Raw genomic sequence first — 25,769 nt, forward strand, 5'->3', positions numbered from 1 at the left:
ATAATGCAGTATATAGAGGTATAATGCACTACCATGCACTATGATTTACTATGATGCCTTATAATACACAATAATGCACTATAATACACTATGATGCACCATAATACACTATCATGTACTATAATGTAGAATGAAGAATAATGAAGAATACACTATAATGAACTACATTTTATTAAGCTAAAATGCACTATAATGCACTACATTAAGCTAAAATGCACTTAAATGCACAATATCACACTATACTGCACTATGACGCACTATAATGCCATACATTGAGCAATAATGAACTAAAAAACACGATAATGCATTATATCGCGCTATAATGCACCATAATGCAGTACAATACACTATAATACACTGTTATGCACTATAATAAAGAATGAAGAGTACACTATAATGCATTTATACACTATAATGCACTAACACACTATAATAACAAACTCTAAATCCCATGTTTTCATAGTGCTGCCATCAACTGGACAAAAGGGATCCAAAAAATGCCCCATAAACCATCACTGTGTGTGTATGATGTGTGTATCATGTCCTGTATTGTGTGTGTGTGTCTGGTACATGATGTGTGTGTTATGTACTGTATACTGTATGATGTGTGTATCATGTCCTGTATTGTGTGTGTGTTTGGTACATGATGTGTGAGTTACGTACTGTATACTCTATGATGAGTGTATCATGTACTGTATACTGTATGGAGTGTATCATGTACTGTATACTGTATGATGTGTATCATGTACTGTATACTGTATGATGTGTATCATGTACTGTATACTGTATGATGTGTGTATCGTGTATTGTATACTGTATGATGTGTGTATCATGTACTGTATACTCTATGATGAGTGTATCATGTACTGTATACTGTATGGAGTGTATCATGTACTGTATACTGTATGATGTGTATCATGTACTGTATACTGTATGATGTGTATCATGTACTGTATACTGTATGATGTGTGTATCGTGTATTGTATACTGTATGATGTGTGTATCATGTACTGTATACTGTATGGAGTGTATCATGTACTGTATACTGTATGATGTGTATCTTGTCCTGTATACTGTATGATGTGTATCATGTACTGTATACTGTATGATGTGTATCTTGTCCTGTATACTGTATGATGTGTGTATCATGTACTGTATACTGTATGATGTGTATCATGTACTGTATACTGTATGATGTGTATCTTGTCCTGTATACTGTATGATGTGTGTATCATGTACTGTATACTGTATGATGTGTATCATGTACTGTATACTGTATGATGTGTATCATGTACTGTATACTGTATGATGTGTATCATGTACTATATACTGTATGATGTGTGTATCATGTACTGTATACTGTATGATGTGTATCATGTACTATATACTGTATGATGTGTGTATCATGTACTGTATACTGTATGATGTGTATCATGTACTGTATACTGTATGATGTGTGTATCATGTACTGTATACTGTATGATGTGTATCATGTACTGTATACTGTATGATGTGTGTATCATGTACTGTATACTGTATGATGTGTGTATCATGTACTGTATACTGTATGATGTGTATCATGTACTGTATACTGTATGATGTGTGTATCATGTACTGTATACTGTATGATGTGTATCATGTACTGTATACTGTATGATGTGTATCATGTACTGTATACTGTATGATGTGTATCATGTACTGTATACTGTATGATGTGTATCATGTACTGTATACTGTATGATGTGTGTATCATGTACTGTATACTGTATGTATCATGTACTGTATACTGTATGATGTGTATCATGTACTATATACTGTATGATGTGTATCATGTACTGTATACTGTATGATGTGTATCATGTACTGTATACTGTATGATGTGTATCATGTCCTGTATACTGTATGATGTGTATCATGTCCTGTATACTGTATGATGTGTATCATGTACTGTATACTGTATGATGTGTATCATGCACTGTATACTGTATGATGTGTATCATGTACTGTATACTGTATGATGTGTGTATCATGTACTGTATACTGTATGATGTGTGTATCATGTACTGTATACTGTATGATGTGTATCATGTACTGTATACTGTATGATGTGTATCATGTACTATATACTGTATGATGTGTGTATCATGTACTGTATACTGTATGATGTGTATCATGTACTATATACTGTATGATGTGTGTATCATGTACTGTATACTGTATGATGTGTATCATGTACTGTATACTGTATGATGTGTGTATCATGTACTGTATACTGTATGATGTGTATCATGTACTGTATACTGTATGATGTGTGTATCATGTACTGTATACTGTATGATGTGTGTATCATGTACTGTATACTGTATGATGTGTATCATGTACTGTATACTGTATGATGTGTGTATCATGTACTGTATACTGTATGATGTGTATCATGTACTGTATACTGTATGATGTGTATCATGTACTGTATACTGTATGATGTGTATCATGTACTGTATACTGTATGATGTGTGTATCATGTACTGTATACTGTATGATGTGTGTATCATGTACTGTATACTGTATGATGTGTATCATGTACTATATACTGTATGATGTGTATCATGTACTGTATACTGTATGATGTGTATCATGTACTGTATACTGTATGATGTGTATCATGTACTGTATGATGTGTATCATGTACTGTATACTGTATGATGTGTATCATGTACTGTATACTGTATGATGTGTATCATGTACTGTATACTGTATGATGTGTATCATGTACTGTATACTGTATGATGTGTGTATCATGTACTGTATACTGTATGATGTGTATCATGTACTATATACTGTATGATGTGTATCATGTACTGTATACTGTATGATGTGTATCATGTACTGTATACTGTATGATGTGTATCATGTCCTGTATACTGTATGATGTGTATCATGTACTGTATACTGTATGATGTGTGTATCATGTACTGTATACTGTATGATGTGTATCATGTACTATATACTGTATGATGTGTATCATGTACTGTATACTGTATGATGTGTATCATGTACTGTATACTGTATGATGTGTATCATGTCCTGTATACTGTATGATGTGTATCATGTACTGTATACTGTATGATGTGTATCATGTCCTGTATACTGTATGATGTGTATCATGTACTGTATACTGTATGATGTGTGTATCATGTACTGTATACTGTATGATGTGTGTATCATGTACTGTATACTCTATGATGAGTGTATCATGTACTGTATACTGTATGATGAGTGTATCATGTACTGTATACTGTATGATGTGTATCATGTACTATATACTGTATGATGTGTGTATTCTGTACAGTACCGTGTGTGTGGCTGGTATATGATGTGTGTATCATGTCCTGTATCATGTGTGTGGACAGCACATGCCCATCGTGCCAGTGTGAACAGGATACACCTGGATGCATTAACAGCATTTAGCATCTGATAATCTGTTTCCTTTTCTAACGAGGTGAGTTTAGTACAGTCTGAGCTGAGGTACAGAGACGGCACCATTATTATTATCTGGACTGTGAGCTACATACTGTGAGATTTATGCTCCTTACTTCATAAATATATACAAACGTTTCAAACATTTATAACATAATGAAACACATGATGTAGAGCTTTATTCCTCCCACATACACCAACATGAGGAAAACCTGAGCTATACATCATCTTTATGTATTTATTTAGAATGAAAGCCAGACCTTAGTAACGTTAGATCTCCAAGTGGCCACAACTACTGTAGATATGATTCATAAATGTGCAGTAGAGCACCAGGTTATTAACTGCTCTGGTTATTATATGCATGTTGTGTTGGAATATGCTGTTATCTGTCGCTATTCAGGACGCCGGTAGCTCAGTGGTTGAGGTCTTAAACTAATAATCTGAAGGTCGTGGGTCGCTGCACACAACTGTAAGTCACTTCAGATTAAAGCCTCGGCTAAACGCCATAAATGTACAGAGAGGCGTTCTGGTGGGACAGGGGTGAACAATGCTAGCCCACTACCTCTGGGATCCAGGGTTCGAATCTCCAGCAGTGCTATCTACGAACAAATGTGAACTATGAACAAACGTGATTGGCTTTGTCTAACAAGGAGAGGTTGGCCAAGGCCCCACGATGGATTCGTGTCCAGTCCAGGGTTTGTTACTGCATTATGTTCAGTGATTCAAGAGAAAACTGACCCACCGCAACCCTGACCTGGATAAAGCTCTAGAGACATCTTCTCCATCTCGCACACACAAGAGGTATACAGTATTGTATACACGCTAACAATGACTACACTCTACCATAAAGTGTAAATCAGGGTGGTGAAGCACTAAAATGCGCTGCCATGCACTATGATTTACTATAATACACTATAATGTACTATAATGAAAAATGTACTGTATTGTGTGTGTGTGGTTGGTACATGATATTCGATTTGGCACCGGATGCTGATGCTACACCTTCCTGACCAAACCCTCCTATTTATCTGGGCGCCTATAAATATATAAGTTTTGTATTTATCGTGTCTATGTCACACAAAAAAAATAAATAAATAAATAAATAAACCTTTTAAAGTGTAAAAACACTCACAAATGTAACAGCAGAAGGAACATAATTTCATCAAGTCCACAAACTACACCTGAATGTAAACATTTGCATATGAGACACAGACGAACACAGAAACGCTACAAATAAGGCAATAAAAAATAAATAAACAATGTAAAACATCAATATAAAAAATTATTAAATAAATAAATAAATATTTTATTTGCTGTGGCCTTTGCTCTTTGACCTAAATCTATATTTTTTAAATTTTCGACCTAAACCACTTTTTTATGTCCAATACCGATACCAATCCGATACCGTCATTTCTCCTCTCAAACAACTAAGCGGTAATAATACACGTTGCAATGCACCATGGGTAAACTAGCTATCTAAATAACAATGCTCAGTCTGTGTAACTAATATTCTAAATGAATAAATACAGAAGCTACAACATCACACTTATACAAAACTGCTGCTTTTATTTTCACTTTTACACTCAGAACATTTAGCAGCATTTTTGTCTTGTTTATCAGCACCGTACAAACATTTAAAATTACATTTAAAGTGCAACTTTATCTGTATTTACCAAATAAATTATCATTTCAATATAAAATTCTACATCTGTCAACTCTCAAGGCTACACCTTACAGAGGCAGCAAAAAAATTATAAAATCAATAATAAAAAATATGATTTATAAACAATAAAAATGAAATAATGAAATAATAAAAAATAAACAAATGTAGATGTGCAAGTTTTCACAGGTGACCTCTGGGTTTGAACTGTACAAAAACATTATAAAATGTTAACAATATGATCACGTCTCGCTTTACGGCGTGTCGTCCAAAGTGTCTACGATCGGAAGATGTGGATGTCAATCAAACGCGATGGACCAATTAGAATTGACGCAGAGTTTGGTTGAGATTTTCCGTTAAAGTTCTGTCACGTTTTTAGATGATTAAACCCTGCTGGATTTTGAAGAGGACGTCTGTGGCTAAACGGGAAACTGTGTAGTTTGTTTTATTTCATAACACTGATGGATTAATCGTTGAGGATGTGAGAGATCTCCAAGCCGGGACAAGATAGGTTCTTTATCTCAGGCAATTTTTACTGTGTTTAAACAGTGAGTTTAGATGTGGCAGTTGTAGATGATTGTTTATAATGCTAAAAGTTTAAGTAAATCAGTGTGTTTTTATTTCTGAATGGCCTTATTTACATTAAGCAACAGTATTGGGTCGGATTACAAATTTTTTTACTTCCGATGTCAGATCCAGTGATTTGGGCCAATATCAGACCGATACCGTGCCAGCCCTAATAATAATAATAATAATCATAATAATCATAATAATAATAATAATTATGAACAGATGATAAAACATGATTTTGACAACCGTGAAAAACATACTCATGCCTCTGCCTCATCTAATCCACATCGTCCTGAACATACTGTGGTATGTTACTACATTTAATACTATTTAATAAACAGTTTAGTCTGTGGTTTAAAGCACAAGCCAGAAATATCCGTATGAAGGCCGTTTCCACACAATAAGTGAGATAATAAACCTGATTTATTCTGATGAGCGCTGACTCTGGTACATTTCCCTTGTTATATTCTGCGTGTTTTATATTACACATCGGCAGGTGCTTTATTTACACAGAACTACAGCTGATACGGGACACAATCTAATCAGCTCTGAGTTAAGGGCCTCTCTCAAGGGCCCAACAGTAGCAGCTTGATAGTGGTGGGGTTTAAACCCCTGAACCTTCTGATGAGTCCAGTCCTTTAACACACGCTCACTGTGCCAGAATGCTGTAAAAACAAAATCAGCCTTTTACTGGCTCAGAAACGTGCAGAATTTAGAGAGTTTATTTCTACACGAGACCTGGAAACAGCAGAGCAGAGCAGAGCAGCGGCCCCCTCATTAATCTCCCGAAAAATCCATGAGACACTCGCGGCTTAATCAGAACAACGCAGCCTAAATACTGTCCAGGCCAACAACAAAAAAGCACTCAGAGCCTTAAACTGGTATTAAAACTTACATTCTCACACTGGTGCTTTATTACTATAATAATTATAATGTATTATTATTATTATTTATATTACTTATATGTATTATTTATATTATTATTATTATCAGGTGCTACGAGGTGACACGAGACAGAGGGCACTGGAGACAGCTGACCCATCTGTGCAGCCACAAAGTGATGACGGGTGACGTGATTTTGTTAATAAACCTGCATCTAAGCCCAAGCATCACCAGCAAAATGAGATCTTCAGCTTCGTTAATCAGATTAACACCTTCATTTAAAATACGAGTGTCGAGCGTGATGAATAAATGTGGAACATCACTGCAGGGATTGTGTGCGGTGTAGCTGAAGTGTGGGAATACATGTCACTGCTCTCACTATAGTTCTGCCGGATTAAACACAGGATTAGAGATTCTAAAAGGCGCCGACCTGACTTTTAACACAAAACACAAAACACAAAACCACACACACACACACACACACAAATAAATAAATAAACATGCTCTTAAAATAATAAATAAATTACAAAATAGATAAATTAATTAATCAATCCATAAATAAATAAATGTTTCTGGGCATGCTTTAAAATACCATAAAAAATAAATAAATAAATGTTTCTCAACATTCTATAAAAATACTAAATAAATAAATAGATAAATCAATCGATCAATCAGTCAAACACTAAATGTTTTTGGACATGTTCTAAAATAAGAAATGAAAATCCCAAATGAAAGAAAATTTAAAAAAATAATAATAATACAAAAAAATAAATAAATAAATAAATAAATGTTTCTGGGTATGCTTTCAAAATACTAAATAAACAAACAGATAAATTAATTAATCAATGAATCAATGATTACATGTTTGTAGACATGCTAAATAAATAATAAATCAATAAATGAATAAATCTGGACATGCCCTAAATAAATAAATAAATAAATAAATGTTTCTGAACATGCTCTAAATAAAACAACAAATAAATAAAAAATTAATAAATAAATGCTTTAAAAATACGAAATTAAAAAAATCAGGTCTTTATAGACTTTGCTTTGTGCACAGGGTCACAATCATGCTGAAACGCATGAATTCAATAATTAGAAGGGGTGTCCCAAAACTTCCAGTGATCATACTGGTGTGCTGTAGAACTCAATCACTGTTATTAATCGATGTTTTTAAACGATAAACCAGTTCTAATGAAGATTTCTTATTTCAGGTGGTGATTTATTGGGGTTCCTGTAGAATGTGTGGAACCTCTGTGTTCATTACAGTGAAAAGTTCCTCATGTTGATTAATGGCTGTTCTTTACAAAATCTATAAACACTTTCCTTCTCTCACTTTAGTTTTTTCTCCAGTTCTCCCAACACACACACACACTGGCTGAAGAGAACCACAGACTAGCATCGACTTCCTCTGCACCAGTCAGCAGTATCATATACCAAGTAACACTGTGCTCCATGTGTTCCTCCACTACTTGTGTCGGTGCCTCAACGTTTAGTGCCGGACCAGGCCGGTAGCACCACCGAGATCGGAACTCCAGTGCCTGAACTCTTTCCTAGCATATCAGCCTGCTGTGCCGCCCCAGTGCCCGGTCTGTACATGCTATTGCTCTACTACATAAAATCTAGTCCCATATAATATGAGTGGCATAAACACCACAGGTAATCAGTTTAGTATTCGCCAAAAGAACAGGATTTTGGGGCGTTCGGGTGGCGCAGTGGTAAATCATGCTACACCACTTCTAATCTTAGCAGTGCTATCAGCTGGTAGGGCGTCTTGTACATCGTACATCTTGCCTAGTCACTGGGAAGGACCTGTCAGTACGCTCTTAGTGCCAGTTAAAGCTCGGATAAAATACGGCAGGTTGAGTCAGAAATTGAATCCGGAGTAAGAACTGTGCCAAATCAGGTATGTGAACCAGATCCTGCGCGGCGACGTCTAAATACAGGACCAGAAATAATAATAATAATAATAATAATAATAATAATAATAATATTGACAAATACAATAATAATAATAATAATAATAATGACAAATACAATAATAATAATAATAATAATAATGACAAATACAATAATAATAATAATAATAATAATAATAATAATAATAATGACAAATACAATACTACTACTACTAATAATAATAATAATAATGATGGCAAATACAATCATAACAATAATAATAATAATAATAATAATAATAATAATAATGACAAATACAATAATAATAATAATAATAATAATAATAATAATAATAATAATGACAAATACAATACTACTGCTACTACTACTAATAATAATAATAATGATGGCAAATACAATCATAACAATAATAATAATAATAATAATAATGACAAATACAATAATAATAATAACAGCAACAAATACAATAATAATAATAATGGCAAATATAATAATAATAATAATTTTAAATGTGGCAGAAACTAGATGTGAGTTGATCTCGCCAATCCAATTCGCTCTTTTACTCCAAAATTCTGTATTGTTGATTAATTTCCATTTATTATTTATTATTTATTATTATTTATTTATTTTTTCAGACATTGTTAACACAAAAGGAACTAAATTAGTCTCTAACAAGAGCTGCGGTTTTTCGCTTTATTTATTTATGTATATTTTTTACTATCTATTTTTCATTCGATTCATCTTCCGTGAACTGTTATTCGTGTGTGTGTGTGTGTGTGTGTGTGTGTGTGTGAAATTGATGTGGCAGTTGTAATCCTACACACTCTGAGCTACTGTGCTGTTGGAACAGGACTTTAAACAGAACACTGACACACTTTCCTCAGCTACGACCACTGAAATCTAAATAAATACACTAACTTCTTTCTAACTGTACACTTATACACCGTAACGGGAGGAACTGATGTTAGGGTTGTGGATTTTAATGCTCATTTTCCTTGCGCGTTTGCCAGCATTAACAGGCCTCAAAACGAGGCGTATCGTCGGCTTACTCTTAAGCTCTTGTTCAGTAAAACACTAAAACATGCCTCACCTCAACGCTGCAGACTCATATTTCATATTCTGCATTCATTTCCACTCGTGTGAAAGCGACTACCAATGTAAAAAGGTATAAGACCGGGCTAGTCGGCTTTTGACCCAAGTAGGGCACGGATACAGCACAGGTTGGCACATGTGATGCCCATTTTCTCCTACTTTTTCTTACACGCATATAAATATCTATATATTTTAGCATCTTTAGCTTATCCGTTCTGCAGGATGCAAGAACACTTCACTCACGCTGCTAATAAGCAATGAAATGTATATGAATATACTGGGCTCGAGTGTCTTCTGGCATGGAGACGCAAAACTGACCAACCTAACTAGGGCACAAGTACAGACGTACCCGACCGAGGACACAAAACACAGACATTTTCTCTCACACGTATAATAAAAGTACTTTTTGAGATGACTGGCACTTTATTTTATTTATCTGCATTAAACATGACTACTCATCCCTAAGAGCTTCGACGTACTCACTTCCCTTTTTTGTGTTGTGCAGAATTGATGTAATAGTTGCATATAATGCGTATAATATTTCATTCTGTCTTGTGGGCACCCCTGTAAGCTATCTGGCACGCTTACCTTAAAGAAGGGCACAAGTGCACCGTGTTTACATTATTAAAAGCAATCTAATACGACCGAGTCTTATGAAATACTATATATAGCTTTACTTTTCTTTCTCTTTCCTCTTTTCCTTTTGTTTATTGAGTGAAACGCAATACGCCCGCTGTTTGTTCCAAACACATACATTAAAAAATAAAGGCGCTAGTTGGGATGATAGAATTATAATGTACGAGACTTAAATGAACCTTTCTTGGCTGGGTAAGATACTATGCATTAAAATTCACCACATCTCACAAAATAATGCAAATTTTCTTTACATTCTGTCCTCTCGCCTCTCTTCCTATTACATTTTCCATTGTGTGTAGTAGCTGCAGCACTTTTGATGCCATTTCGACGCCGTGCTTCGGCTAAACAAGCACTTTTCGAGCTAACTGGCACACTACCGTAGTCAAACAACGTATGCACAAGCATTATTCTTGTGCTGGGTTTCACACACACAGACACCATTGTTTCACCAACATAAATCTGCCCATCATTTTTATTATTAATAAAATAATGCACATATTTAAGTCCTAGCACTCGCCCCAGTGCACAATCTCATATATAAATGTCTAAACATTTAGAATAAGTGGTCACCCGCTCGGTCAGGGCAGAAATACAGCACACTTCTACACCAATCCCTAGTTCCCATACAATCGCACCCTTGTACAGAATCTCAGATTTATTCGTGCACAACTATCTGTGATATCTGCCCGTAGCTCCACGCGCCTCGTCCCCGTAATCGTAGCTTGTACTGATGTCCTGCTATGAATGTGTGTTAGATAATAAAGTCAGCAGTTTTGTGCTAACTGGCTGCCTGGGAAACAAGTGCGAGTCAATTTAAATGCACTTAACATGATCGTTTCTGCACTGGAGCTGCTGCAGATGAGCCGCTCGGGTGGTTCTGAACATACAGAGGGGGCCGAATAACGTCGACACACTTTAATAGATGTTAATCTATGGATTTTTTTTCAATAGCAATGTGTGGTTTCATGTTTAATGGTGACATATTTGTCCCTTAGTGTCTGCTGTATACATGTATACATTTATTATTACAACTAACTTTAATGTAGGTGTTAAAGTGTAATAATATGCTAAAATATTAGTAATATTAATAATAAAAAAGGTTAAATCTTATTACTCTAGCTAAGCATTGTATTTAATTCAGGGCTCCTGTCATGCATGAAAATATCAGACAGAACCTTTAAAAAACTGAAAGAATTAACCGTGCCTTGTTTGGTGCCAGCTGCCACATACAATGCCACTTTCTCGCCGCACTGCATCCGACAGTCCGAGTCCATTTGAATGCACATACTTTAGTAAAGTGAGCACTTTCTGAGCTGGATGCAACACTGTTTTAGGTAGGACACGAGTGCACTCAATTTAATGGCACTCACCTGATCCTTTTAGCAAAACAGCTAATGCAAATATATTTTTTCCCTCTTGTTTTGTGAAAGTGATATGCTGTTGCATTTCATGCCCACTCGTTTTTGTTTTTTTTCCTCTCACTCTTACAGAATTAAAATGTTGTATTATTTTCAGGGTGCATATGTTAGTTAGAAAGGACACAAGTGCACACAATACAACAATACAAACTAATAGTCTGATATTCCAGCCTCAAATTCTGTGCACTTCTGTATAATTTAAGACTTTTAACTGGGTGAAAGTGGTGTGGAAGCTGCACACTGGAGGTCCTTCTCGTTTCAGCCTCGTACACCCCCTGTGCAGGAAGGAGCGCTACAGCAGGTAGATATACAGTAATATGTAATATATCACTCATCTACACTTGCATGTCTATAGTGCAAGACAAAGAGTGCAATATGCAATAAATTAATGTATATATTATATTTCATAATAATATATGTACATCACTTTTCTAAAGAGGATATTTTAGTGTAAAGAACTACACACCATGTGTGCATTTTTTTTAGTTTGTTTCTACCTCTTTTTCATGCTGCTGTAACACTTAAATTTATCATATCTTATCTTCACACTATGATATTTCAATGCAATAGAATTTTAAGATGCGTGATAATCCGTGCACTTTTCTTCCAGCGAGTTGGCACAAGAGTTGGCACTCCTCAGTGGGCACCAACACATGACCCACCGTGCACAACGACGAGTCTGAGACATAGACTACAGAGCCAAAGTCCATCACAGTCCAGCCAACCATCGTAAAGGTGAGTTTAATTCAACAAGCTTGCATCAATGCTCGAGTATTCACATGCAAACACGCGCACTGAATCACACACGCGGTCCTACCTGCTCGCGCTCCGGTCCTCAGCGTCCCATTTGTCCAAAAAGAGAGAACAAACTTCCCCCAAAAAACACCCGAACCGAACCAGAACCAGAACCAGAACCAGAACCAAAACAAGCTCCAAACTCGCTCCTGACCGAACAGCGGAACGTGTCGGGTAATAAAAACAGAGCGGGAAATCTCAGTTAGCTCACATGCGCGCGGGTGCACGCGCTCTTCCTCAGGTGCGACGGCGGAACACGCGCTCCGCTAATAAACAACGCGACTGGAACGAACGCACGCGCGCGCACGAGAGCACGCGCACACACACACACACACACGCACACGCACGAGCGCGAGCATCAAACCCCCGGGGCGAAAGCGTGCACGGTCATGTGCGGGGGTGACGGAGCGCGGTGTGTACGGAGCAACCGAGCATAAGGGTTGAGGAACGCGGACACGGATGAGCTCCCTGCTCGCTCCGAGACTCATATATCACACACACACACACACACACACACACACACACACACACACACACACACACACACACACACACACACACACACGACCGTGCGCGCGAATTCAACGCGACCGTGCGCGCATGTGTGTGTGTGTGTGTGTGTTTTCTCTTTTTGATCCACATCCGTGCATGTGTGTGTGTGTGTGTGTCGCGCGTTAAAGCGCACCCGCAGTTTCAGTGCTCACGAACTGTTTTATTCCATATTTAGTAAATCATTCATCATGGTCAGGGTCACTGTGGGTCCTGAAATACTGGGCACAAAGCATAAATACGCACTGGATAGAGCAGCAACGCGTCGTAAGTCTAATGTGAGTTATATACTTGAGTTATATACTTTTAAAAATCACACACACATATATACTATATATATATATATAAAACTTTGTGGTATATTTGGGTTACCACAACCCTCCAGTCAGCTCAAACCAGTCTGGTCATTCACCTCTGACCTCATTTATCAACAAGGCATGTCCGCCCACAAAACTGCCACTCACTGGATTTTTTTTTTCACGCCAAATAATAAAGAAAGAAAGAAAGAAAGAAAAGAAAATATATGAAAATTAATAAATAAAAACAAAATGAACAAAAATAATTAAAATAAATAAATTAAATAAATAACAATAAAAATAATACAAAAAATTAATTAAAAAATAATAAAAAGAATAGATACAAAATAGATGAATACAAAAATAATACTAAAAATAATACAAATAAATAGAAATAAAAAAATAAATAAAAAATAACAATAAGAAAAGAATTAAATTAAATTTAAAAAATGTAAAAATGCAAATAAATAAAAATAAAAAATAAATAAATACAAAAATAAATAAATACAAAAATACAAAAACAAAAAAAATAACAAAAAATTTATTTAAAAAAATCCAGTATTCTGATCTATTCTGGTTTCTAGTCTGTTGGTTTGATTGATCAGTGTTTTCCTCGGTGTGTTCACCCCGGTTATGGGTCATCACTCTACACTCGGCTGGACATTGTTCTGCTTTCAAAGATCTTTTGTAATGAGCGGATCAGAACAAACTCCATGGTGTTGAAACAATCAAATATTTATGTCCGAGGCCTTTCCTCACAAAATCCAGCAGCTTTCCAGACAGAGAAGCAGTAAATGAGTTTGGACTGGACTGACGTTAGTTCTGTTTCCTCTCTGTTTCCATGGTACGATTCTGTTCTGCTACCAGCATGAACAAAAAAATCAGGTTCACACAAACCGTCATCCACCGAGTTCCTCCTCCAATTAAACATCAACGGAGTGAACGTGTAACCTGTTATCCAGAACCACACACACACACACACACACACAGGTTAAATCCTACAGTGCTGGAGTCGGCACTGCAGGCTTTGTTTCTACTAACGATGGATAATTAGCTTCATTCAGCCTCGTCCTCGTCAGCAGAGCTTCAGGTCCCTCGAATCTTTACTCTGATAAAGGAATCAGGTTTTAGTAAACGTGGGTCCTCAATCTGACTTCAGAGGTTTATTTCATTTTATTATTTATTTTTTTGTTCTTTCGGCTGCTCCTGTATTTAGGTGTCGCCACAGCGGATCATTCTGGTCCACATTCCTGATTTTTACACCGGATCCCATTTCTGGCACAACTCTCCCATTTAAAGTCACTTAAATAAAAAACATATTAATTAAGTTTAAATTATTTATTATTATTATTATTATTATTTGAACTATAGAATATTTTTAAAAGTCATTTCAATTAAACAAATAATATTTATTATGTTTAAATGATTATTATTATTATTATTATTATTATTATTATAATAAAGTCATTAATCTAAAAATTTTTTATACATTATATAAAGCTGTTTATATACATAAATAAATCTGAGAAATATGTATTCAAATATTTTAGTGTAAAGAAGTTTGTGTTATTTGTGTTGCTTATATGTTTAATAAATCTAATTCAAATGATGTGCTTCCAACTTTACAGCAACAGTTTAGGGAAGGCCCTTGCCCCTGTGTTCAAAGTGAGCTCTATAAAGACATGAAGAAAAGCTCGGTTTAAAAACCAATAAACTCCAGTGTCCTGCACAGAGCCCTGACCTCGGCCCCACTCACCAGCTCTGGGATGAACCGGAACATCAACTGAGCCTTTTTTGACCAGCATCAGTGCCCAGCCATCTTTTGAACTACTGAATGGGCACAAATTCCCACAGACATACTTCAGACTTCACACTCTGTCACTCATTCCTACAGCACTGTAGCATGGCCAATTCACCAAATGGCATGTTTGGAGGTAGTACATTACCCAGAGGAAACCAAGTCTACCTAACTACAAAAAGTAGAAAGTGTGTGTGTGTGTGTGTGTGTGCGTGTGTGTGTGTGCCAGTCAGCTGATGCCCCTAGGGCAGCTCTGGGCTGGTGGGCAAAAGATTTTGGCAGTGACAGCTACACTCGGACATCTCTCCGCCCGTCCACCGGTGTCCAAAAGAGGGTTCACACTTGGAAAACTTTCCACACACACACACACACACACACACACACACACACACACACACACACACACCACTGAACCTGAACTGACACCAACACTTTACCCAACATCCCCAAACGACTTTCTTTTTTTTTTGAGGACAACAATGTCCACTTTCTGGACAAAAAGGAGAGGAATGGAGGGAGTTCATCTCAGAGTGGTGGTGCCGCATCGTCCCCGGGGGCCCTGGGGTCTCCAGGGTGGCACTGGACACACCGTAACCTGACCAGGTTGAGGCAGTTAGAACACAGAACACATAAATTAAGTGTGTATATAAATCTAGGAACTTGAACAGTGGGGCTGGTTTACATTTATTTAATTATCTACAGTAACCCATTCAGCCTGACCAGGGTCCAGGGGGTCGGGAGCCAATCCTGAGTACGCTACATGACACCGCGGACTCACTTCACGTGATCAAGGCTGCTGTGCCGTGCATTCTGGAGCAAAAGGTGCAAAGCAAGACTGTAATCCGGACTCTATGACAGACATGTGGAGGCCAACGTGGAGGAGCTAATCCACCTACTGACATCTGTCTAGAGTGTATTCTGTCTTTGTGACCAGTGTTTCGGGGTGGTACTGGACCCTCCGCAACCTTGACCAGGACAAAGCAGTTGAGAATGGGAGCATTAAACAATAAATGAGCATTACATTTGTGCTTTTTCCCCCAAATATTGCTCTTTTGATGAGGAGGCAGTAAAGCCACACATGGCGCTATTAGCCAAGAGTCTGTAGTCATGTATCTCCCAATTTAGTCATATCCAACTCCCAATTGTGAATCCACTGCCGCTTGAACAACCCCGATCCGATCAAGGAGACCCAGATCGATGCATGTCCAGTCTGCGGCCACTTCTTATCACCACCTATAGTGTTGGGTTCATACACAGAGCCATATAATGAATAGAGAGACATGCTAAGCTCCATGTGACCCCCCCCCCCCCCCCCCACTCGCACAGGCACCCGTACCAGTCCTAGAGATCGCATATCACCCCATCTGACATGTTACATGTCTGACATGATAGGTCCCATGACATTCGAGTCTCGTCATTGAGCAAACCCTGTTATGACATCTAGACCTCCATGAGTAAGGCTGATCAAGCTGGGGGCACTCGGGTGGCACAGAAGCCCAACGCACAAGCCCACAGGCCTGGTCGGGTACTCATCATCATGGCGTGTGCTAGCCTCTGATGGTCCTCAGACAGCGTGGGTGTTGTTCGTGTGGCACAGGAGTAGCTAAAGAGAATTAAAAATGAAGCAGAAGGCTGCACTGCCTGGAGATGTATCTCCTGTCTGGGTCTCCCATGGCAGAAGGGTTTTAGCAGAGGTGCCAGTCTGAACCTACCACCCATACTGGGCAGCAGCAACACAGTACGAGCGCCGGATGCGGAAGATCACAAAGGTGGCATCATGTTAACTGCACAGAAGAAGGCAGTAAAAGCTCTTCTGTCTGACGCCAAGAAAACCAAATGGAAAAGTCGCCCGCATGGACCAGTTATTACCAGCCAAGGAGCAAGCGGGCAGGAAAACTGGCACAGACTGGCACTTGGCAGAACAGGAACAAAGGAACTGAAAAAAAGCATCTTCAGATGTAGCTGTTAGTCTCTCCAAATCCAAACAAAACCAAAACCAAAGATCAGAATTATCCAGACGGTGAGATTCTCTGTGGTTCTGTGTACACCATATGGCCAAAAGTATGTGGACACCATGAGCTGACCGTGAACTTAATGCTATCAAATAGAGTGAGCTCTATGTGAGCATTTCACAATACTTTGGGAATTTGTCTGTAGGAATTTGTGCCCATTAATTCAAAAGATGGAAGCATTTGTATGGCTGAGCACTGATGTTGGGGTTCCAGTTCATCCCAAAAGCTGTTGAGTGGGGCTGAGGTGCAAGACAAGGTCTTTATAGAGCTTTATAGAGCTTGGAACAGGAAAGGACCTTCCCTAAGCTGTTGCTGCAATGTTAGAAGCATGTGATGTCCTTTATATTATTGATTTATTACACCTGTTAGCGACTGCTGTAGTTGAAACACATGAATTCAATATTTAAAAGGAACGGACGTCCCGATACTTTTGTCCATATAGTGTAGATGTGACAACTGGACAGTTAAACTGACTAACTAACTAACTAACTAACTAAATAAATAAATAACTAATAACTAACTAACTAACTAACTAAATAACTCACTAAATAACTAATAACTAACTAACTAACTAAATAAATAAATAACTCACTAAATAACTAATAACTAACTAACTAAACACATAAAAATAATATTTATGCCCTTGAACTTTGAAGCACCAGTTCATTGGGAAGACAATCATGCTAGAATGGGTTAAAGGTAAAAGAGAAAGAGGACGGCAAACAACAAATCTGATTCATACAATTAGAAGAATACTAAATTATTGAGCTATTACAGTGGTAGCCTAGTGGGTAGAGCTTTGGGCTATCAATTGAAAGGTTGAGGGTTCGAATCCCATCTCTGTCATGCAGTCACTGTTGGGCCCTTGAGCAAGGCCCTTAAGATCCTCTTAACTCCAGGGGCGCCGTACAATGGCTGACACTGTGCTCTGACCCACAGCTTCCAGACAAGCAGGTACACAGAGAGAATTTCTGTTCTATTATATTATATTCTACTCTACTCTGTTCTGCTCTATTCTATTTTATTTTATTCTATTATTTTCTATTCTTTTCTGTTCTGTTCTATTGTATTCTGTTCAGTTCCGTTCTATTCTATTTAAGCAATAGAAGACGAGAGGGAGTGTGTTATCGCGAATAACATCACGGCTGTGATTTGGTCGCGACACGAACCGAAGGTGAGGTTATTCGCGATAACACACGACCTCGAGTGTTCTATTGCTTTTATACAACAGTTTTTACAAAATAAAGAAAGAAAATAAATCAAAGAAGCCCTGAATTTTATATTAAATATGCTTTAATATTGACAATACCTTCCGCCAAAAAGTAGTTCCACAACGAATATAAAGTTTAACACTACAAAGCAGACATCCCAAGTTGCAAAAACTCATTTCAGGGAGGTAAGAACAAGAAGAAGAAGAAAGCAAGAACCTCCGAAGGGAAAAAAAGAAATAAAAAAACCTCTCGCACACACCAAAGGCTTATGGATGAAAACAGAACTACTAGGAGCTGCTAACTGGCTTAACTAACTGTTCGCGTTCCCTAAATAGTGCACTAGATTGTGTATCAGATCATGGATATATGTTCCCTACATAGTGCACTAGATAGTGAATTAGACAATTGATTTATGTTCCCTACACAGTGCGCTAGATTGTGTATCAGATAACGGATTTAAAACACGACCGGGAAAAAAAGGCTGTGTCGCCTGCGTGCGCGTTTGTGTGCATGAAGCTCGTCGTTACTGGCAACGCGTCAGCGGAGTAATACCATTGTGGTGTGAAAAGACCGTCCTGTTATCACCAATATCAGCACGTTTAGAACGCTTCTCAACCAATCAGATTGTAAGGCCGGAACTACCTGTTGTATAATTTCTTTTATTCTATTATTTTCTATTTTTTTCTGTTCTATTCTATTCTATTCTGTTCAGTTCCGTTCTATTCTATTCTGTTCTGTTCCGTTCTGTTCTATTCTATTCTGATCTATTCTATTCATTTCTATTTTGTTCTATTCAATTTCTATTCTGCTCTTTTCTATTCTGTTCTGTTCTATTCTTTACTGTTTTGTTCTGTTCTATTATATTCTTTTCTATTCTATTCTGTTTTGTTCCATTTTATTATTTTATATTCTATACTCTGTTCTATTAATTTCTATACATTTCTATTCTATTCTTTTCGATACTATTCTATTGTTTTTATTATATTCTATTCTGTTCTGTACTAGTCTATTCTTTTTATTCTATTATATTCTATTTTGTTCTATTCTACTCTATTTTTTTCTATTTTTCTATTCTAGTATATTCTATTTTATGTGGCAGTGATAGCTTAGTGGTTAAGGTACTGGACTAGTAATCTGGACTAGTAATCTGGACTAGTAATCAGAAAGTTGCCGGTTCAAGTCCCACCTTCACCAAGTTGCCACTGATGGGCCTCTGAGCAAGGCCCTTAACCTTCAATGGCTTAAAATCATGTTCAGTCATAATTGTAAGTTGCTTTGGATAAAAGCGTCTGCTAAATGTATTCTATTCTATTAGTTTCTATTTTACTCTTTTTTTTATTATTTTCTTTTCTTTTCTGTTTTATTCTATTCTCTTTTCTATTTTATAAAGCCTGAAGACCTGAACAGTAGACATGATATTCTGGAGAAACATGATCCACACAATCACCAGGATTCAGAACCGACTTGACTGAGCGTTTATCTACAGCACGTTTCTCATGAGACTCACACATGATGCTTCCTCAAATTTCCTTCATCATTTCGGTATCGTTTTGGTCGTTTCCCGCCCTATTTTACAGCAGATGAGTTGTTCGGATGGTTTCGGGGCATTATCACACCCTGGCGAACTGAACACGGGTCTGAAGGGAACATCGCTATCAGAATTTCCGCCCTGACGGTCGCGAGATGATTTGTTGGAAATGAGGCGGGATGGTGAGTGGAATCTGCTCGGGTTCACGGATGTAATCATCACTCGATTCAGACTGAAGACCAAGTGGAAGAAACTGGACGATTCCGTCCCCGGGTCTGGTCTCTAAAATATGCCTGAATACTCATGTCCACGTCTTTATGATATTAGATAATAAAACAAACGCTTTATTCCTCTGATCTCCTGACGTACCACTGAAGAGTTCTGTTCCCAGCGTCCTCTCTCGGGTTCTCTCTCGGTTCACATGTGGAAACATCTGTAATGAAGCGGTTAATCCTGCGAGTCCGGCGCTGGACGTCCAGGCTGCACAAACAAATCAGCGCTGTTATTTGGAAAGGCGTCGTTCAGAAATCATTTCCCATGCTTCATTAGAAAGGAAAATAAAGTGTGTGTCAGACGGAGGGGAAGAAAATGCCCCGCTCTCACGTGCACCGGGTCGTTATATGATGAGAACTGCACCGGCGGGCGGAGCTGCTGGGGTCGCCAGGAGCCAGCGCTCATTTCTATGTTTAATTATTACCACGTGTAGCACACGCTAATGTAGAACTGAGAGCGGTTCTCTCACTCTCACTGATACACACAAGAACCAGAGGGGTTATTTAGCATGCTAACCGTTTTAGCATCTGAAGTGAACTCCGCTTTCTAAAACTAACCAAACTAAGAGCACCTCCAGCAAGGGGTTAGTCTGATTTAACTGTGCTTCGTTTTTGGATCAACTTGATTTGTGAAATGAAGATTTATAAACAAAGCGGCCCGAGTCCGCTTCATGTTTTTTTCCACAACCTAGAGGGTTATCGTAACCAGCTAGAGTACTTACACAACTTATATTATTATTATTATTATTATGAAAAGAAAACTTTATTATTATTATTATTATTATTATTATTATCAAGAGAAAACTTTATTATTATTATTATTATTATTATTATTATTATTAAAAGAAAACTTTATTATTATTATGATTATTATTATTATTATTAAGAGAAAACTTTACTATTATTATTATTAAGAGAAATCTTTATTATTACTATTATTTTTATTATTATTATTATTATTAATAATAATTTATTTTGTAAGAGAAATCTTTATTATTATTATTATTATTGTTATTGTTTTTATGATTATTATTATCATTATTATTATTTATTTTTTATGAGAAATCTTTATTGTTATTATTATTATTATTATTATTATTAATAATTTATTTTGTAAGAGAAATCTTTATTATTATTATTTTTTATTATTATTATTATTTATTTTTAAGAGAAATCTTTATTGTTATTATTATTATTATTATTATTATCATTATTATTATTGTTATTATTATTATTATTATTATCATCATTATTATTGCATTATTATTATTTATGAGAAAGCTTTAATGTTGTTGTTTTTGTTGTTAATATTAATATAATCAGATAATCAGGTTTGCATTATTATTGTTATTATTTCTGTTGTTGTATTATTAATAATATTAAATTAATTATATAAGTAACATACCGAGCCTGACGAAACATAAATAAATCTATAATCATTGTTCTGACGGACGTCTGGAAGCTCTTCCCTCTCCGGGGGTGTGATACTGTGATACTGGGTGCTGTGTGGGGTGACGTCATTACACAGAGGGGTCGTTTGAGGTTGGGAGGGAGAAACCTGATTCTCCTGCTGCAGGGCAGAGCATGATGGGAAAATAACCCAGCACTCGAACCGCTGAGAGAGGATCTGTCCATCTCCAGCGTAAGCGCTCTGCTCCGGCGGAGTCTGATTGTGAGTATAAACACGCCAGAGTAAAAGTAGCAGCTGATGTCAAACACTGAACCACCAGACCAGCACAAGAGGGGGGACGGGGGGTGAACACGGGGTCACTCCCCCAAACTTCACACGCTTCGTTTAAAGAAAATTAAAGACTTGGTGAAAACCTGAGCCGGACTCAGAACAGTTAGAACATTTTTGTTTAAGTGTATTTATGTTTTTGAGTGAATGAGTGAGCGAGCAGATAAATGAGTGAGTGTGTAAGTGAGTGAGTGAGTGAGTGAGTGGATGAGTGTGTGAGTGAGTGTGTAAGCGAGTGAGTGAGTGAGTGAGTGGATGAATGAGTGAATCAGTAGGATATCAGTTCAGTTCAGACAGTGTGAGTGTAATAATAATGTAGAAGGTTTAAAAGTGTGACTGGGGGGGGGTTGGACAGGACAGATGTAGAAGTATAAGTGAGTGAGTGTGTAAGCGAGTGAGTGAGTGGATGAATGAGTGAATCAGTAGGATATTAGTTCAGTTCAGACAGTGTGAGTGTAATAATAATGTAGAAGGTTTAAAAGTGCGACTGTGGGGGGGTTGGACGGGACAGATGTAGAAGTATGGGTGAGTGAGTGAGTGAGTGAGTGAGTGAGTGAATGAGTGAGTGAGTGGATGAATGAGTGAATCAGTAGGATATCAGTTCAGTTCAGACAGTGTGAGTGTAATATTAAGGTAGAAGGTTTAAAGGTGTGACTGGGGGGGGGTTGGACAGGACAGATGTAGAAGTATAAGTGAGTGAGTGAGTGAGTGAGTGAGTGAGTGGATGAATGAGTGAATCAGTAGGATATCAGTTCAGTTCAGACAGTGTGAGTGTAATATTAAGGTAGAAGGTTTAAAGGTGCGACTGTGGGGGGGTTGGACGGGACAGATGTAAAGGTATGAGTGAGTGAGTGAGTGGATGAATGAGTGAATCAGTAGGATATCAGTTCAGTTCAGACACTGTGAGTGTAATATTAAGGTAGAAGGTTTGAAGGTGCGACTGTGGGGGGGTTGGACGGGACAGATGTAGAAGTGAGAGGGGTGTAACGCGGTCAGCACTGTTCCCCTCACCGGGGGCCGATTGGCCTGATTAGTGTGTTTGGTTATCTGTGTGGTGCACGAGGGAGGGACGTCACATGTGTGTGATAAAAACGATATTTCCTCTGCTGCGCTGGGAGACTGAAGCCGTTTAAAATTCAATTCCAGCTGCTTTTTTTCTAAAAACACCAGATTAAATTACATCTCTCATAAAAAGTGCTGCAGCAGGTAATGTAGGTGCAGCACGGGTTCAGCGCCCCGGGTTCAACAGTGTCCGCTGTGTCTGAGCGCACCGCGTTCCTTCTATCACCTAAAAAAACATACCGGTGTGTGGATTTACTACCTTCAATTACTGGAGTACAAACCGCGTTTCCAGATAAATAATAATAATTAAAAAGTGGGAAAATTCTACTTACACAATTACTGTCCTCAGTTCCCCAAGCATTAAAAGGTTTCATTAATAGGATGATGGAACTCAGGGGTAAACACGCCCCCGTCCCAACTTTTTTGGAGTGTGTTGCAGGAATCAAATTTTAAACGTGTTTCTATTTACAAACTACAATCAAGTTGATCAGAGAAAAATGTTATTACATTTTTTATTTTTTTTCCTACTTTTATCAGTTAAATAAAGATGAAATAAAATTAACACATTACAGATACTTTTGCATTTTGTAAAATGTTACTTTTTTCCAGTAATAAAATGGTAATAAAAAATTATTATTAATAATAATTCATATATTAATAATAATAATAATTATTATTATTATTAATTATTATTATTATTATTATTATTAATACTAATTTATTATTACTATTTTATTTCTGATTTATTATTATTATTACTGTTAATGATTTATTACTTATATTATTATTATTATTATTATTATTATTATTAATACTAATTTATTATTACTATTTTATTTCTGATTTATTATTATTATTACTGTTAATGATTTATTACTTATATTATTATTATTATTATTAAGGTTGAGTGATTTAAGCAGCTGCTTTCTGTCAGTCTGGATCACTATAACTGAAAGGTCAGCATCACACCTCTTTCGACACACTGCTGCTTTAGGGAGCATTAGTGAGATGAAGAAAGGAACGTGTGAAACAAGAGGAGGAGGAGGAGGATGAAGATCCTGTTTAAACCACCTCAGTCTTGACATTTATCATTATCATTATTATTATTATTATTATTATTATTATTAATTATTTATTTTATTGTTATTATTATTATTATTATTATTATTATTTATTTATTTATTTATTATTATTATTATTATTATTATTATTATTATTATTGTTGTTGTTATTATTATTATAATAATAATTATTATTAGATTTGCAGGACGTAAAGCCAGACAGGGCATACACTGCATTACATTTATGCACAACATCAGATTACAAAACTAAACTGATGCAGCTGCTTCTGTCAATACTTCCACAATCTACCGTTAATAACACACATCCTAACTCGATCAAAATCAACCAGAAATGTTATGAATACTCGTCCGCTCCAATCCAGCAGCCCCGGAGCGTCACTGATACCGTTCTGAGCCTCAGTTCTTATAAACAACGACGTGAAAACGTGAGCAGAAAATTCCAAACCGTATTAGAAAACGACTTAAAAATCACTGACCCCGCCTTAACAAGTCCACCTTAAACAACGGTGTAGCAGCTTCTCTAAGTGAATAAGTGCAGCTCACACCTCCACCGCAGCGCTATATGAATTTAATGTGGTAGAAAAAAAGTGCAGCTGTAAGCAGGCGGCGTGTACCGAGAGCCGTCAGACTGAGCCGGATGAAAATCACCCTGGAAATGGATCACATTCTTCCACCTACGGATTTATCATATTCCTCCACCTACACGACAGACCAAAAGTTTGGAAACAACACAAACTTGGTGGAACGTGGAAATTGTATTTTTTAAGGAACGAGGTGGAAAGAATCTGTGCAAATCGAGCTGCTTAATAAAAGTGACCATGTACAATAAATACACATAAATTAAACCTTCATTATTAATCATTTTTAACACGTGGCGTCAGTTTGAAAGCTTTTCCTGCTCCAGCGCGACTCCGTTTGATGAGTTTGGCGTGTTAGAACTCCAGTGGGAGAAGCCTGGGGTGCTGCGGTCCATGTGGGTTTCCTCCGGGTGCTCCGGTTTCTTCCCCACAAGTACCTGCAGTCAGGCAAACTGTAACTACTAGAAATTTAATGTTACTGTTAATCTGTGGAGCGGCACGGTGGCTCGGTGGGTAGCACTGTCGTCTCACAGCAAGAAGATCCTGGGTTCGATCCCCAGGCTGGGCTGACCTTTCTGTGTGGTTTGCATGTTCTCCCCATGTCTGCATGTGTTTCCTCCGGGAGCTCCGGTTTCCTCCCACAGTCCAAAAACATGCAGTCAGGTTAATTAGACACTGAATTGCCCTATAAGTGAATGGGTGTGTGTGTACAGAACATGCAGAACATGCAAACTCCGCACAGAAAGGAGCTGGACTGCCCCACCTGGGGATCGAACCCAGGACCTTCTTGCTGTGAGGCGACAGTGCTACCCACCGAGCCACCGTGCCACCTCCGTCCCTTCTCAATTGATTTATTACACTGTTGTGCAACTGCTGTGGCTGAAACACATTGAACATTGAATTGAATAGTTAGAAGGAAGGGGCGTCCCAATACAAGACCTTTGAACTGTGAAATATTAAATAAAACATACATATTAAAAATTAAATAATTGAGCTGTTTGTCTGAAATAAAGTCCAGATTTAAAACCTCGGCCGTTCTAATTTAGAATTTAAGTGATGAAACTGTTTCCTGAAGTTGGGCGTGTCTTTACAAATCACCGCCCGCTTCCATGAGTTTGGCCCGCAGCGCATCAACGGCGGCTTCGCTTCACTCGGCTAGCAGATACGTCTCTGTCGCCAGAGTAAACAGTCGC

General features: G+C 37.4%; 1 protein-coding gene across 15 annotated transcripts in view; it reads right to left on the reverse strand.

The window, feature by feature from the left end:
- The window catches only part of tenm3 (teneurin transmembrane protein 3), an 861,875-nt gene that overhangs the window by 421,082 nt on the left and 415,024 nt on the right, over positions 1 to 25,769 (reverse strand). The window contains exon 1 of one of the 15 annotated variants that reach the window (XM_062995509.1): positions 12,473 to 12,526. The exons of the other annotated variants lie outside the window; for them this stretch is intronic. The gene's annotated coding sequence lies outside the window, so the exon portion shown is untranslated. Of the gene's footprint in view, positions 1 to 12,472; positions 12,527 to 25,769 lie in introns of those variants that run through there. 15 annotated transcript variants of the gene reach the window in all.

This window comes from Trichomycterus rosablanca, chromosome 5 (genome assembly GCF_030014385.1).
Source record: "Trichomycterus rosablanca isolate fTriRos1 chromosome 5, fTriRos1.hap1, whole genome shotgun sequence".
NCBI lineage: Eukaryota > Metazoa > Chordata > Actinopteri > Siluriformes > Trichomycteridae > Trichomycterus > Trichomycterus rosablanca.